Here is a 13,956-nt window from a genome sequence, read left to right as displayed (position 1 = left end):
GAAATGGGATATGAAGAATGTCTCCCTCAGAGTCTTGTGAGGGCTGAATGCAATTACAAAAAGCATTTATTACAAAGTCTATCATTTAGTGAGTGCTCAATAAATAGCAGTGATTATTATTCTCGCTATTATTACTATTATTACAATATGTTTGCACACTTCTCCATCCTTTCTACCCCAATTGTGCAGTGCCCTTAACTTCCAAAGTGCAAAGTGGCAACAATAAAAGACTGCAAATAATTGTTCAGTCAGCTGTACTTTGGCTGTCATTCGTTTGACAGAGGTGGGGGCGTGAGCTGCCCATCACCACAAGATGGCGCTAAAATATTACAACCCACCCACAATGCTTTTCATATAAATGTCACAATAAAAAATGTGCTGAATGGTTGGCAGACACAGCAGCATTATTTTCTAAATGTCATCTATTATTCTACTTCTGGCACAAAGGCTTTACAGTACTCCTTACATTAGGCTTGCTCTGCTCCAAGGAAAAGACAGGGTTTTTATCTCAATTTCTTTATTTTAGATGAAAGACAACTAACCAGTTGTCTTTTGATGTAATAATTAGGGCCACACACTAAACAAAAGAAATCTGTAATTTTTATACTGAAACTAAATTTAAAGTGTAATGAATTATTACTATTAAAAGGTCCCTTCAGAGAGATTCCAAAAGGAGCCGAGAGGTCACTCTGGTGGGCACTTTTACGCACAATATAGACAACCCTTTTTAGGTTCTAATGAATTGGGGTAGCTGGTGGTGGATACCTGTAACTATCAAACTACAACCCAGAACCCATGAATCTTGAAGACAATTGTATAAAAATGTGGCTTATGAGGGGGGACAGTGGGATTGGGGGGGCCATAGGGATCACACTCCCGTTTGTCTAGTTTGTGGATGCATGAGTGGAAAGGTGGGGGAAGGAAACAAACAAACAAACAGACAAGGGCGCCCAGTGTTCTTTTTTACTTTAGCTGCTCTTTTTCACTTTAATTATTATTCTGGTTATTTTTGTGTGTGTGGTAATGAGGGTGTTGGGGATTGATTTTGGTAATGAATGTACAACTATGTAATGTACCGTGAACAATCAAATGTATGATTTGTTTTGTATGACTGCATGGTATGTGACTATATCTCAATAAAATGAATAAAAAAAAATAAAAAAAAAAGGTTAAAAAAAAAAAAAAGGTCCCTTGATGCGAACAGAGATTGGCAAAAAGAAATTTTTGATCTTCAGAGTTTTACGGTTAGTTATTTCCTCAATTAAGAAAATCACTTAGTGTCCTGGAATTAAAATGTCCTCATAGACTACAATTTAACAATAGGTGTGGTAAATTTTTCCTGCCGAATTCCAGAAGTGAATCCCTGCCTTTTCTCAAGTTTCCCGTGTCAACAATACCCAATTTTGTCCTCAGGGAACAATTTGAGGCTTGGTTCCATAAAAGGGGCATCCAAGGATTCCTGCCAGTTGCCACATTGCCTCAGTGATGAAATGCTATTGTCACTGCCTCTTCCTGCAAATCCACAGGTGAGAAGGATTTTTTGGCATTCTCTGTCCAGGTCAACAGAGGACTCAGTTTCCCCAAATTGAATGCCTTGCTCTATCAAATGGAAAAGATCTTCCTTCACAACCCATTATCAGAAGATTTCACACAAGGTGTTCAGATACCTCTCACTCACACTTTTCACTCAATGAGGCAAGGAGCTACTTGCCAAAGGGAAAATATCATGTTATTTTCTGTTCTCAAAGCCAAAACTAATTTCAAAGGGAGCCTATTTTTAATTCCCTATTTTAATTTCCATTTGGACACTCTAACTAGCCCTTTAAAGCTATATAATTAGAGATTCTAAATACAAAGGAGTAAGGTTTGTCTGGACAGCCCTGGTGCCAGTCAGACACCTCCCCTATTTCATCTTCCAGCTCATGCCCTTTTATATACATTTTCTCATTTGGTCTCCACACCAATCCTATTTGGAGACAAGGCAGGTCATTGCTCCAGCTACCCCGTTGCTGCATGGGATCTGATTTGCCCAATATTGAAGGTTAACTAGTGGATTAGTTAGAACTCAACCCAAAGTCTTCGGGCAGGACCAACGTTCCCATGGTTTTCATCACCGCACCATCACACACTGCTCGTTAATCAACCCTGCTCATTTGGTACTCATTTTCAAGTGTCTTTAGCTCTACATGGGTGTATGCATTCTCTGTCCAACTAAATTTTTACTTTAAAGACAATGACTATGTCTAATAAAACTGCCACTCCCACAAAACCTTAATACCCAATAAATATTTATTGGTGAGGTCTTGATTGGGTGGAGAATGAGAGCAATAAAGATATTTTATTCAAATACCCTTATATCTAAATAAAACCGAATGCTTAGATTCACTCCCCTTTTGTATGATGGGAAAAACTGTCAGTACTGAAAATTTGGCAATTTTTTCAAATTCATTTTAAATGGATGAAGTATGTCGGATTCAGGGCAGACTCATTTCCTATTCTATATCTAATGTGGGTTTAGGTTATAATTTTCGATGACAGCAAAGAGACTGGGGGTGTTTTGCTGTTTTCTTTTGCTAAATGACATGATTTGAGTACAAGTAAATTTGTGTTTCTGTGGGTTTGCCTCCATATTTACTCTCTGCTTGACTCCCTTTTTCCAGGTTTTCATAGTCTGGAAAGGAAGTGTGGTCTAGTGGTCAGAAAAACAGTTTAGGAGACTAGAGTTGTGGTTTCCATTCCTGTCTCACTCCCTGACTCATTATAAGATCTTGGGAGCATCACTTAAACATTGTAACTGTGAGCCTCAGTTTATCCGTTTTCTTTTTCATGTCCAGAAACATTGCTCAGAAATAATCAGATCATCTGACAATGTAAAATTTAAAATGAGGGTGGTCCTAAAAAGAAACAATACCCTATGAATATGGAGCTTCATTAATGGTTACTAATGGCTATAGAAGAATAATAGGATTCTCTAATTAATTTTACTAACTGAAGGGAGTCATCAAAAGACTTTTCTAGTGTTTGTTAAGCTGGTTAATGGCTACCAACTGAATAGTACCTGGAAAACAATTTATGATGGGAAGAAAATCAAAGGAGTCAAGAATCTAGGGAAAACGCGAGTCAGGAATTCTGGATCTTGCTCCTGGCCTCCAGAAGGAAATAAAACTGGGCATAAGCACTCTAATTTCACTTGGGGTTCACACTTCTAGGCTTACCAAGAAAACTTGAGAGCTTCCATCTGGTCAGGCTACAAATTCAAGATCTACTTGAGATCCTGGCTTGTCTTTACCCGTCATTGTCTCATACTTAGTTACCCTTGCTCAAGAAGAAAAGTTATAGTGGTTGTTATCTGTTGAGTTAAATGGGGAGAATGACTCGGCAAAATGAAAATTAAAACCTCCTATAAAATACTGTCACATAGAGAATCATTTTAATTCTATCACATGATCTGTTGGTTGGTTGATGGATCAAGGCATTCCCAGCCACCAAGAACCAACCCAGAAGAACAGACAGGGCCACCTTCAGAGACTGTCTCTTGGTTCTGTGACAAGTGTCACTCTGTTAGGGGTTATTCTCACCTTTCTATGACAATTCCTTAAGAATCTATAGTTCACTAAAATTCTGACACTAAAACTAATAATAATAGCTATTATGATGATAAAAATAACAACTATTTATTAAGTACACACTAATTGCCAGGCACAATGCTAAGCGTATTCTACACGTGACCTCATTGAACACTCTCTCAAATCCAATAACGTAGGAATTGTTCTACTCGGTTTACAAACAGGAGACTTAGACTTGGTGGTAAAGTCACTTGCCTGAGGCTACAAAGCGAGGAATGAAACCTAAAGCCACCTGTCTCCAAGGACAAGGTTTTTGACCACTGAGATGCTCTGCCTCCCTCCAACCTGAACAGGTCAAAAGGAGCTTGCTCCAGGAGATGTCAGGAGAGAAGCAAAGGTCTGAAACTCAGCATCCTTCTGTTCCAAGAAGAAGAGAAGCAGACGACTGTTTCCATGGCCTGCGGGGATTGTGCCAGGTTGCTTTTCCTGCCGGAGGCCACCAGTTGGCCAAACCGGTCTCCCTTCTTGAAGAGTAGGTGAGAAGATGGGAGAGTCCTGTCTGCAGACCTGCTCGTCGCACCCAACAAAGAGTTCCTGCACAAAATAAAGACAATAATATTTCAGGATATAAATATTCTTGGGATACAGATTGGTGAAAAGGAAGAGGAAGAGGAGAAGACACTAAGAACTAGCTCACCTAGACAGCAACTGCAGCCTGTCCTCCCACAGACAGTGAATTAGGACCTGCTGAGAATGAGCCACAACTACACACCCTGCGTGAAACAATCGGAGGAACCAGCACATTGAAACTAAGGGGTCAACGAACCCTAGAGGAAAAGACACATCAGGTTGGGTGACACACTCCAGCCATATGTGGATTTCGCATAGTCAGGAGCACATTAATAGAACCAGAGCTGGAAGTGCTGGTCTGGAAATTACAGAATCTTGGTCATAGATGTTTTTATCTGATTTCCAATTTAGGATTTGGACTTTGAAAGAGAATACAGAATGTGGGAAGGAAAATCTGATACGGTAGTCACATACTTTGTAGTCCAAACTAGCACACTTTTAAGAATAAAGGGGGATGGTATTATTGATTACCCCAGGGGCAACAGGTAAAAGTAAATTATGACCATCCCAGCAAGCTGGACATACAATCAGTCTAGCCTTTGGAGAAGTCTGCAAATACAAGAATAAAATTATAGGAGAGAAATCTGGGTAATGGTAAAAAAAAAAAAAAATGTGTGTGTGTATATATATGTACATATATATTCACATAAATTCACATATATATGTATGCATAATCTACAAAGAAAGGAACAAAGGAGATACTATAACATAACGAGAATATGTTGGAGACATTGGTTAATGTATTCTTGACACTGCTCGTAAAATTGGCACATTATCTGAATAAGGAGAAACTTCAGTTACTCAGAAATGCTGGAAATTGCAATCTGAAAATCAGGTCATCTGATAAATTTCTGGATTGAACTTGCCTTGCTTATGATTTCATTTCTCAGGAAGTAAAGGAAGTGGCTTTGGACCTACTTCTGACTAACAAGGAGGAATTCTAGGAAGCATGAGATCTGATGCAATTCTAGATTTGGGTCCTGCTGCAGATCCCAAAAGAAGGAGAGGAGGGATCTACAGACTTGAGATGGCACAAGGGGGAGGAAAACTTGTGAAAATGAAAATCGGACCACATAGCCACAAACTATCTCTGCAAGATACAAGGGGCACAATACTAAAGAGACCTGCAAAATAGAGCCAGAGATGATAAAGCCAAGGTGGGGAAAGGATGCAGGAAAAGTCTGAAGCAATGAAGACCTTCTTTGGAGTAAGATGGAAGACATTCTTGGATATGTCCTCCCCTTAGACGGTCCTTGTCACACTGACTACCCACAGTAAGTGGAAGGGTTGGGAGGTGGCAGAAGGGTAGTAGCTCAATTTCTACTTTGCTCCCATATTCTGTTTCAGGAGAGGTACTGTATTGGGAACTGGAAGGAGTGATCATCCTGATATGTTTCAAGCTGTGTCTCCAATATAAAATTTAAACCTTGAGAAAAAAGTGATAAACTGAAATTTGTCCCGGGGTGGAGAGGCAATGGGATTAATGAAATGTGCCTCAGCTCAGGCTATTTAGCCCAAGGAAGAAACTGGGAGGGTGGGAATGATTCCTGCTTTCCAATGTTTGGAAAACCATTCTGATGGGTAAGGACTACTTTGAGGGCTCCAGAGAATGAAATTAGAAGACCATATTTTGACTTTATAAACATTCACACATTCTAAAGACTAACATTGCCCTCAAAGTGGAATGGTGAGCACTGGGAGAGTGTAGTCCCTTCTCAGCAGGTATCCACAAAGCTGAAAAACCACTTGGTCGAGATGTAAGTTGCCTCAAATCTTCTTGAGACTGGGGATATAAATTAAGGTGTAGTGAAGGTACTTTGAAACAGGTTGAAGCATTTATTGAGCAGTTAATTTTGATGACCTAAAAGTTCCTTTTCAACTCTCAGCTTCTGTATTCTTACCATCTTATCATCAAAGTCAGCAATTCACCCTGCCTATACTAAGGCACTTTCTTTCTTGGATTTATGGGAGGTGGTCCAGTATAGTGGTCAAGAACCTGGACACAACAATTATCTCATGGGGTAAATCCTAGCTTTACATCTTACTAGCTTTGTGACCTTGGACAATGGATTTGACCTCTCTACATTTTGGTATTCTCATCTTTAAAATGTGAAAGATCATAATAGTACCCCTCTCACGGCATTGTTATGAGAATTAAGTGTGATAACATTATATAAAGAGCATCAATGTCTATCATGTAATAAGTACACAATAAATTTTCACTACTAGTATTGGGTAAATCCAAAACTGATTTCACTTTTTACACATTGTCTATAAGTTGTCAATATGGAAGGACAAAAGAGTCTGGGCCCCTGGAAACAGTTCGCAACCATATGTCTGGAAACACAACGGATGATGCCCAGGTGCCTTGAGCCTCAGTTGGGATAACTAAGGCATGTTCCATGCTGCTTCCCAGAGTTCTCCAGAGGAACTGGGCTCCAGTTGCCTGTAGTGGAAACTGGTTTGATAACATATCCTTTGGTAGTTTCATACCCTTTCCCATCTCACTACCATCTCACTCGTTTACCTGGGACTATCTTCCAGAAAAACTACTTGCACTCAAATCCTCATCTCAGTCTGCCATGGGGAACCCAGTCCAAGACGTATGATAATCTCAAAGCTGTCACAAGAGTCACAATTGAGACGATGTGATAACAAAGCCACAACCAATACGATGATACCTGAAGTATGATATCATATGACTTAGAGACACATTCACTGCTCACAAGGCAAGGCAACCACAATCACACAACCCCAGGACCCCACATTAAGGACAAATCCACAGGCTGATTCCTTTGTGATCCCCTGAAGCTGCTAGAAGAGAGCTCCCAACAGTGCCTGGCATGTGACATGTCCTCAAAATTTAGTTGTTCAGTGAATGAATGTACAAACTTTTATCATCATCCTGATAGCAATGCAAAACCATTGTGAGTTTTTGAGCAATGAAAGAGCAATGTGTTTCTGAGAAATTAACCTGATGTTGGCATAGAGGATGGAATAAAAGGGAGATCTAGGTAAATGAGGGGATGAAGCATTTATTTAGATATTTTAATCTAAATATATGCAGTAGTATTACCAAAAGGGAGAGGCCAAGTTCTACATAGAGAGAGGAGAGAGTCACCAAGTCCTCTAGTAGGCAGAGTAAAGACATGCACGCACCACCCCCCACCCCACCCCTACCAAGAGCTGCTGGTTGTTAGACCCACGCCAGGTACATAAACCTATGGAACAAAGATCCAGTCAGAAGAGGGCCAGTGGGGACAATGAGTTCAGCATTCACAGGCTGCCAATCACGCACACAGTAGCAGAGAGCATCCTGTACGAGTGGGAAACCACGGCAGGAAGCAGCCTCTGTCTTTATGCCTAAGATATTTATACACTCCACTGTGGCCAGCAAACAAAACTCATGTAACTTGGATGAAATTTTAATTATACAGGATTTTAATGATTTCAGTTGCTGCGGGTGGAGAAGGGAAGCCAATAAAGAAGGAGCAAAGGTTCACCCAAGTACAGCCACCCATTTCCCCTCACCCTGTGGAGAAACCAGCAATTCCAGGCGAAGGTCCCAGGGTTCACTGTTTAAGGTAGGAGGGAGCCACATAATTCTAGGCAGCAGCCATGTGCGTGGCTTTGTCAATACTCAGTCTCGCCACAAACTGTCAACAGGATGCAGATCTCGGAACTGATAATCTTGCTATAAAAAGGATTATGGAGAACATCATCATCTTCATAGTTCCCATTCTTTACCCACCTTTTCTCCCAGGCTTCTCTCCATTTCTGCTTTATTCTCCTGGGTTAGCCTTTCCACACTCCTCTCTGCTGCCAAGAGCTGCAGCAGGAGAGCACCCTGTTCTGCCCAGAATGTGCTCCTCATTATCCTGCAAATAGTAAAAAGAAGTTTGGTTGGATTGGCCTCCATGTGGAGCTATAGACGTGTTCTCCATGAGCCTCTCACCTACAGTCACCTGGCTGGCCCAGGTAGGAAAGAGGTCAGCACCTGCTCCAGTGACACTTACCAGGAAGCTCCTTTGTATTATTATTACATGCCTTACTCAGTATATCAACAACATTGGACTGCCTTGGGGGGACTTGCAAGATGGCTGAGCCGTAAAGTATGTGTTTTCACATATTCATTAGGCCATTTCCTAGGAACTACTACTGAGCTGGGTGCTGAAAGGGCTACAATGATGAACAAGACAGGGGGTCGATCCTCTAGTGCTGACAGTTTGGCAGGAGACAAGACATAAGTGCAAACAACAGAACATAGCAAAGCACCTCGACAGAGAAGGTGAGGAAAGGTGGCTGTCAGCTGGAGACGGGAGCTCAGGAAGCACCTCCCAGACAGCGTTTGAACTTGGCCGTGAAGGATGGGTAGGATTTCCATATAGAAAGACAAAGGAGTCCAGGTGAAATTAACATTAGGTGAGAATGAGCAGGTAACCTGAACAGAGGTACGAATGTGCAAGGTGGGGATGGAGCATTTTGGAAGAAGTGTTTCCTTTTGCTATACTAGTTAAGGCTAAAAGAGATAGATGGAGACTAGAATTTTAGTCTCTAGACAGTGAGGAGACAATGAATGTCAGGGTAACTGGGTCGACCCCTTACTTCAAAGATTAGAGTCCCACTGCTAGGGGAGGTTACCAATCTTTCCCAAGACCCCATAGCAAGTCAGAGCTCTCTTTGGGAAGAAAGCCTGGGGCTCTGGTTCTCAGTCCAGGGCCCCCTCCCTGTGTATTGCTATTTCACAACCAGAACTGTGCCTTGGGACAAATATTCGGGCAGCAGAGTTTTTTTTAAAAGATGACAGTGGTACAAAACTGCTGATACAGGAACTGTGAAGAGGGCTTTACAGGTTCCAGGAGGGGACTGCTGGGGACCTGGACCGAGCCGTTGGCGGTGGGAATGAGAAGGAAGTCTTGAGTCCAAGAGTAATTGTGGAGGGAGAATTTACAGGACAAGATGACTGTTTGGATGTGTGGGCTGTGGAAGAGGGAGGCAGAAGAGCTGATTCCAAGGTTTCAAGCCCAGTGACTAGAAGTGACTTTTATGGAAAAAAGGAAATCACTCATCGCTTCCTCAGCCCTGGCATGCACTTTTCTCTCTGCCCTCTGCTGTGAGGAGCACTCCCTCAGATGTTTTCCTGGCCCCTAAGACAACCATTCTGCAACAGAGCCCTTGCTCTTCCACACTGATGCCATTAGCTACCCCTCCTTTTTGTTACTCTCCTCCTTCTTGGGTTGCTTGTCTCTGTAGACTTCTATTACTTACTCTTTGATTTTTATTAAATGGAATTGTTTTCCAAGTTTATATTGTTTTCTCTTTTTTACTTGAGTTAGATAAGACAGAAACCCAATTCAAAGGAAATATTTTGGTTCTTGAAATTGAAAAGTTTGGAAGTATGACTGGAGCCTGGGAATAAATTATGTCATCAGTCTCCTTCTCACCCACACACAGTTCTGCTTTTGTTTCTGTTGATTTTGCTTTCAGGCAGACAGCACCGGTAAGATGGCAATCAGCAGCCTCATGGCCTCCCAACTAGCTGCTCAGTGGAAGGAGAACCTACAATGGCTCCAACCAAAGTGCTGAGATTTAGTTCTATTAGACTCAATTTGGTCAGGTGACCTCCCTAGACCAATTGCTGTGACCAGAGGGGCAGACTGTACTGATGGGTCAGCCTGGGGGGGCAAGTGTAGCTGGGATTGGCCTCACCCAAATCACATGAACTCTGAGTTGGAAAGGAGGGTCCACAGAAGGAAACCACATAATTGTTGTTACTAGAGAAGGGAGTGGATGCTGGCTAGGGGAAAATATGTTTCGTTGGTGTTGCTTTCATCTATTTACACTTATTCACAAATTAAATATCATGTCTGCAGACCTGGTGTGTCTTTAGATGTTTGGACCACTTACTGGATATATTCTCCTAAACATCCCACCCAAGTTCAAATTCGATACAATCAAAGGTGATTTTTGCTTTGTTCCTCCTACTCTAGTTTTTATATATCTATATGATGTCACCATATTCTAGGTCACCTGGGACGATGACTTTGGAGTCACTTTTGATTCTTCCTTCTGTCTTACACCTGACACCAGCCCCATGCCTCCAAACGCATGCACTTGCGCGTGCATACAAGCACACACATCCGAAGCCCTCTACTTCCTTCTCAGCTTGATCCCTCAACATCAGCCATCGCACCCTATGTGGTAGATTGCAGAAATGGCCAAATCTCTCACTCTTCCCCATCCATATCCCTTCCAATGTGATTTCGCACCTCCTCCCATTAGGAGGTAGAGTTGATTTCTGCACTCAGTCTGTCTGATTTGGACTTACAAGGTATTTTTTGTTGCTGTTGTTGTTTTGTTTTTGCTTTTTGATTTGGTTGATCTGAGCTGGCCTTTGTGACTTTGCTTGTGACTTTCTCTTCAGTCTTAACCATGAAACCATGCTCAAAGCACAAAGCAAGCCACACCAGATGGGCCCACACTACACTCTCCAGGCCTCGGATGATCTAGCAGCTGTCCTCAGATACTGGAGAGAACAGAACCAGAAGCAGAAAAACTGCCCACTGAGCCTAGCCCAACTGGATGACCCATAGAACCATGAGCTAAATAAACAGCTGTAATTTTTAACCCTCTAAAATCTGGGTTGATTTGTTAGGCAGCAAAGGCTAACTGATACACCTTCCTTTTTACTGACCCTGACCTAATTTATGCTCTCACTTAGTTGGAAAGTTGACCTTTGTGCTGGCCTTAGAATGAATAGTAAGTAAATTATTTCTAACACTTACAAAGTGCTTATTCTTTTCCAGACATCATTCTAAGCATCTACATATAATAACTTATTAAAAGTTTGGCAGCAGGAAACTATCAATGTGCATTGTGCACAGACTCCAGAGTCCATGGCATGTGACAAAGAATCATTGGAAAACACTCTTCAGCCTGGAAAGAGAAGCCAAACACTCAAATGATACTTGGTCACCCAGCAGGCAACTTGGCCTTCCATGATGAATTTCATCTGTCATATACTATCTCTCTCCAGCACAGAATCTCCAGACCAAGAATGCAATTTTCTTGTAAACAACCACATTAAACCATCCATCACTCTCAAAAATACTGGAGAATTCCACACAAATCAATAGGGTTTGTACATGCATCTCTGAAGACTGAATTGCTTTTTATTGATTAAAAACCCCACTCAAATAAAATAGTACACTACTGAAGGAAGGATTGCATTACCATATCCTCTTGCAATGTTTATCAAAGCTATTGAATTTAACAGACTTAATCAAGCATATTATCTACTATTTAAGGATTGCAGTACTAAATAAATATTGTTTCAGCCATGCTTCACTCTCCCATTGTCCTGAAAATAACTAATATCTAAAGTGAATCCTATGATTACTCTTCCATGGAAAGGTCTCTAATAGAAAGGAATTTCTCAGGAAGAAAAAGTATTTTAGAAAAACACAGCATTTTTTAAAATTAAGGATTATGTTTGGGGACTATTTAAGACTCTTAGACATTTTAAGGCTAGACTCAGAAGCTTTTTTATTATTTTTTAGTTAGTCCAATATTTCCAGTAGCTATTCCGTTTGTTGGTTTTTATTCCAATTATTCCAAGCATACGGAAGGAAGTGCTGGTTCCTTCTATTAACAGGTGGGGTTGGAAGTTAAAATGTTATAGTCAGTAATGAAAATGAGCCAAGTTAAGAATTTAATTTTTGTTGCAAAAACAAGATTGGTTGAGGTCTGCCTTAACAAGATCAAAAAGCTGGGGAAAGCAGCAGAATAAGCCCGGTCCTGATTCCTAGCACAAAACACGCTTTGAGCTCTAGGGGATAAGATGACAGCCGGCAGGTGTCTGCGGAGAAATAACAACCAAAGCTGCAGGGCCACAAAGGTGTTTATTGGGGGTCTTAGAATTGCAATTCTGGAAGACAGATTCAGGTAGCAACCCAGATAGCGTCCTGTCTTGGTGCTTCCAGGCAAAGGTTTTCAAAGAAACTGAAGATGACTTAAGTTGTTTGTGATTGGTGGGTGTTCGGGGCACTCTAGATGTTCTTCTGGTTAGATAGTTTGCTGAGTTCTTTATCTTGTGGCTTGTTTCGGGTATCCAGATGTCTTCAGGGTTTTGAGAAACGTTGTTTGAGGCTTGCATGCGTTGGCAGTTTGTGATATCTGGCTGAGATTTGAAGTGTAACCTCCAGAATGACTGCCTGACTCTATTTTAAATCTTAGCCATAGTAACTCTGTTTTGTTTTATTTCTTTTCACACAGGCTTTCTGTGCCCTGGAAAACATTATTCCAATTTTGTTTTTGGAGCCTGAAAGAAAACAAAAAAGAAGCTACTCTAAATTGGGAACTATTATCTTTTTTTGTCACTGTTAGCATAAATGCAAACATTCCATAAACATAAATGAGTACAAGGAATGATGAGGAAGTGAAACAGGGCAAAGATGACCAATTTTGAAGGTATAAAATACAACCTGAAATGGTCTAAAGTCACAAAACCATCAAATATATGCCATGCTACCTATCATGCATGTAATCATTTATTATCTGGTAGAGATGTCTTTGTTATATGGTTTATTAACAAATTGACATTTCATTTCCTATTATTAGTAATTGCAAATTTCAAGAAGGAGAAAAAGGTTTTCATTAACAGCTAGAATATTTTTTAAAATGACAGAAAGGAAAATCTCCTAGATCAGATGAGAGAAAGTGATGATGGTCATGTTGTTTTATTGCTTACCCAGAGAAAATGAGAAATGCTGCAAATAGACACGATCTATTCTGTTTTACTATAGAATATCTTCAAAGAACAGACCAGAAAAAAAAATGCAATACTGCTCAAAGTTTTCTACTTTATTGCTGAGCATCTTACGGTCACAAAATGCAAATCTGGGGTAATTTATTAACCTTTTTTCAATCTCTCTTTCTTAAAGCAAACCTAAAAAAAAATTGAGCTTTAAAAGGTCCATAGAAACTTCTTTCATCTTATAGTACATTATGACTATACACAATTAGAGGAATCTAATCAAAAGCTTGTCTCCAGTAACAGCGCTGTGATTTCCTCTTCAGAATGGTGCCACTCTGTGACCATTTCATAGTGTTTAAAAACGTATTGTTCCAATCTACAAAGATAATACTTGATGGATAGACTAGTATTGTGCAATCACTGAGAAGACAGTCAGAATATCAAAGTCTAACAATCCCTCCATCCCCAATTTTTCCTGTGGGCCAGGGAGTTCATAGCTACTTTGAGTTTCCTTCTGTGCATAAAAACATTGTGCTATCGTTTTCCTCATACAATGGTAGAACTAGTCTTGGACAAGGCCTCAGAGACCATCAATAATCATTTCATAAATGATGAAATGGGAACCTGAAGGAAAAATAAGATTTCCCCATGGTCACATACCCAACCAATTGCCAAGCAAGGATGAGAAACGGGGTCTCCTGACTTTCCGCTGAGTGCCCTTTCCACTGATGAGAATAAGTGACCTTAAAGCTTTTGAAATAAGCAGGGGTTTTCTTGTACCAAAGCTGCTGGCGATAAAGCGATGGAAACAGATAAGTGGCTTGAGAATTCTGCTTTCCAAGCAGATCAGAACAACATGTGACACAGTTTTGTGATCTTCTTAAAACGAGCATCATTGAAAGTCATTGTGAGCTTATAAAAATTTTACAGCCTCTTTCTTCAAAGGATATTCTGATAAGGGAAATCATGGGCTCCATAAAGTTTAGGCCCCCTAACAACAATGAT

General features: G+C 40.7%; 1 long non-coding RNA gene across 3 annotated transcripts in view; it reads right to left on the bottom strand.

Moving 5' to 3' along the window:
• Positions 1 to 3,418: 3,418 nt before the first annotated feature.
• The window catches only part of LOC119506488, a 98,739-nt gene continuing 88,201 nt past the window's right edge, over positions 3,419 to 13,956 (bottom strand). For all 3 annotated transcript variants that reach the window (XR_005211005.1, XR_005211004.1, XR_005211006.1), the window contains 2 exons: positions 7,948 to 8,074; positions 3,419 to 4,160 (listed from right to left, as the gene is read on the bottom strand). This is a non-coding gene — a long non-coding RNA (uncharacterized LOC119506488). The remainder of the gene's footprint in view (positions 4,161 to 7,947; positions 8,075 to 13,956) is intronic.

Source organism: Choloepus didactylus, chromosome 11 (assembly GCF_015220235.1).
Source record: "Choloepus didactylus isolate mChoDid1 chromosome 11, mChoDid1.pri, whole genome shotgun sequence".
Lineage (NCBI taxonomy): Eukaryota > Metazoa > Chordata > Mammalia > Pilosa > Megalonychidae > Choloepus > Choloepus didactylus.
The sequence above is the reverse complement of the archived record's forward strand: the minus strand, read 5'-3'. Positions and strand labels throughout refer to the sequence as shown.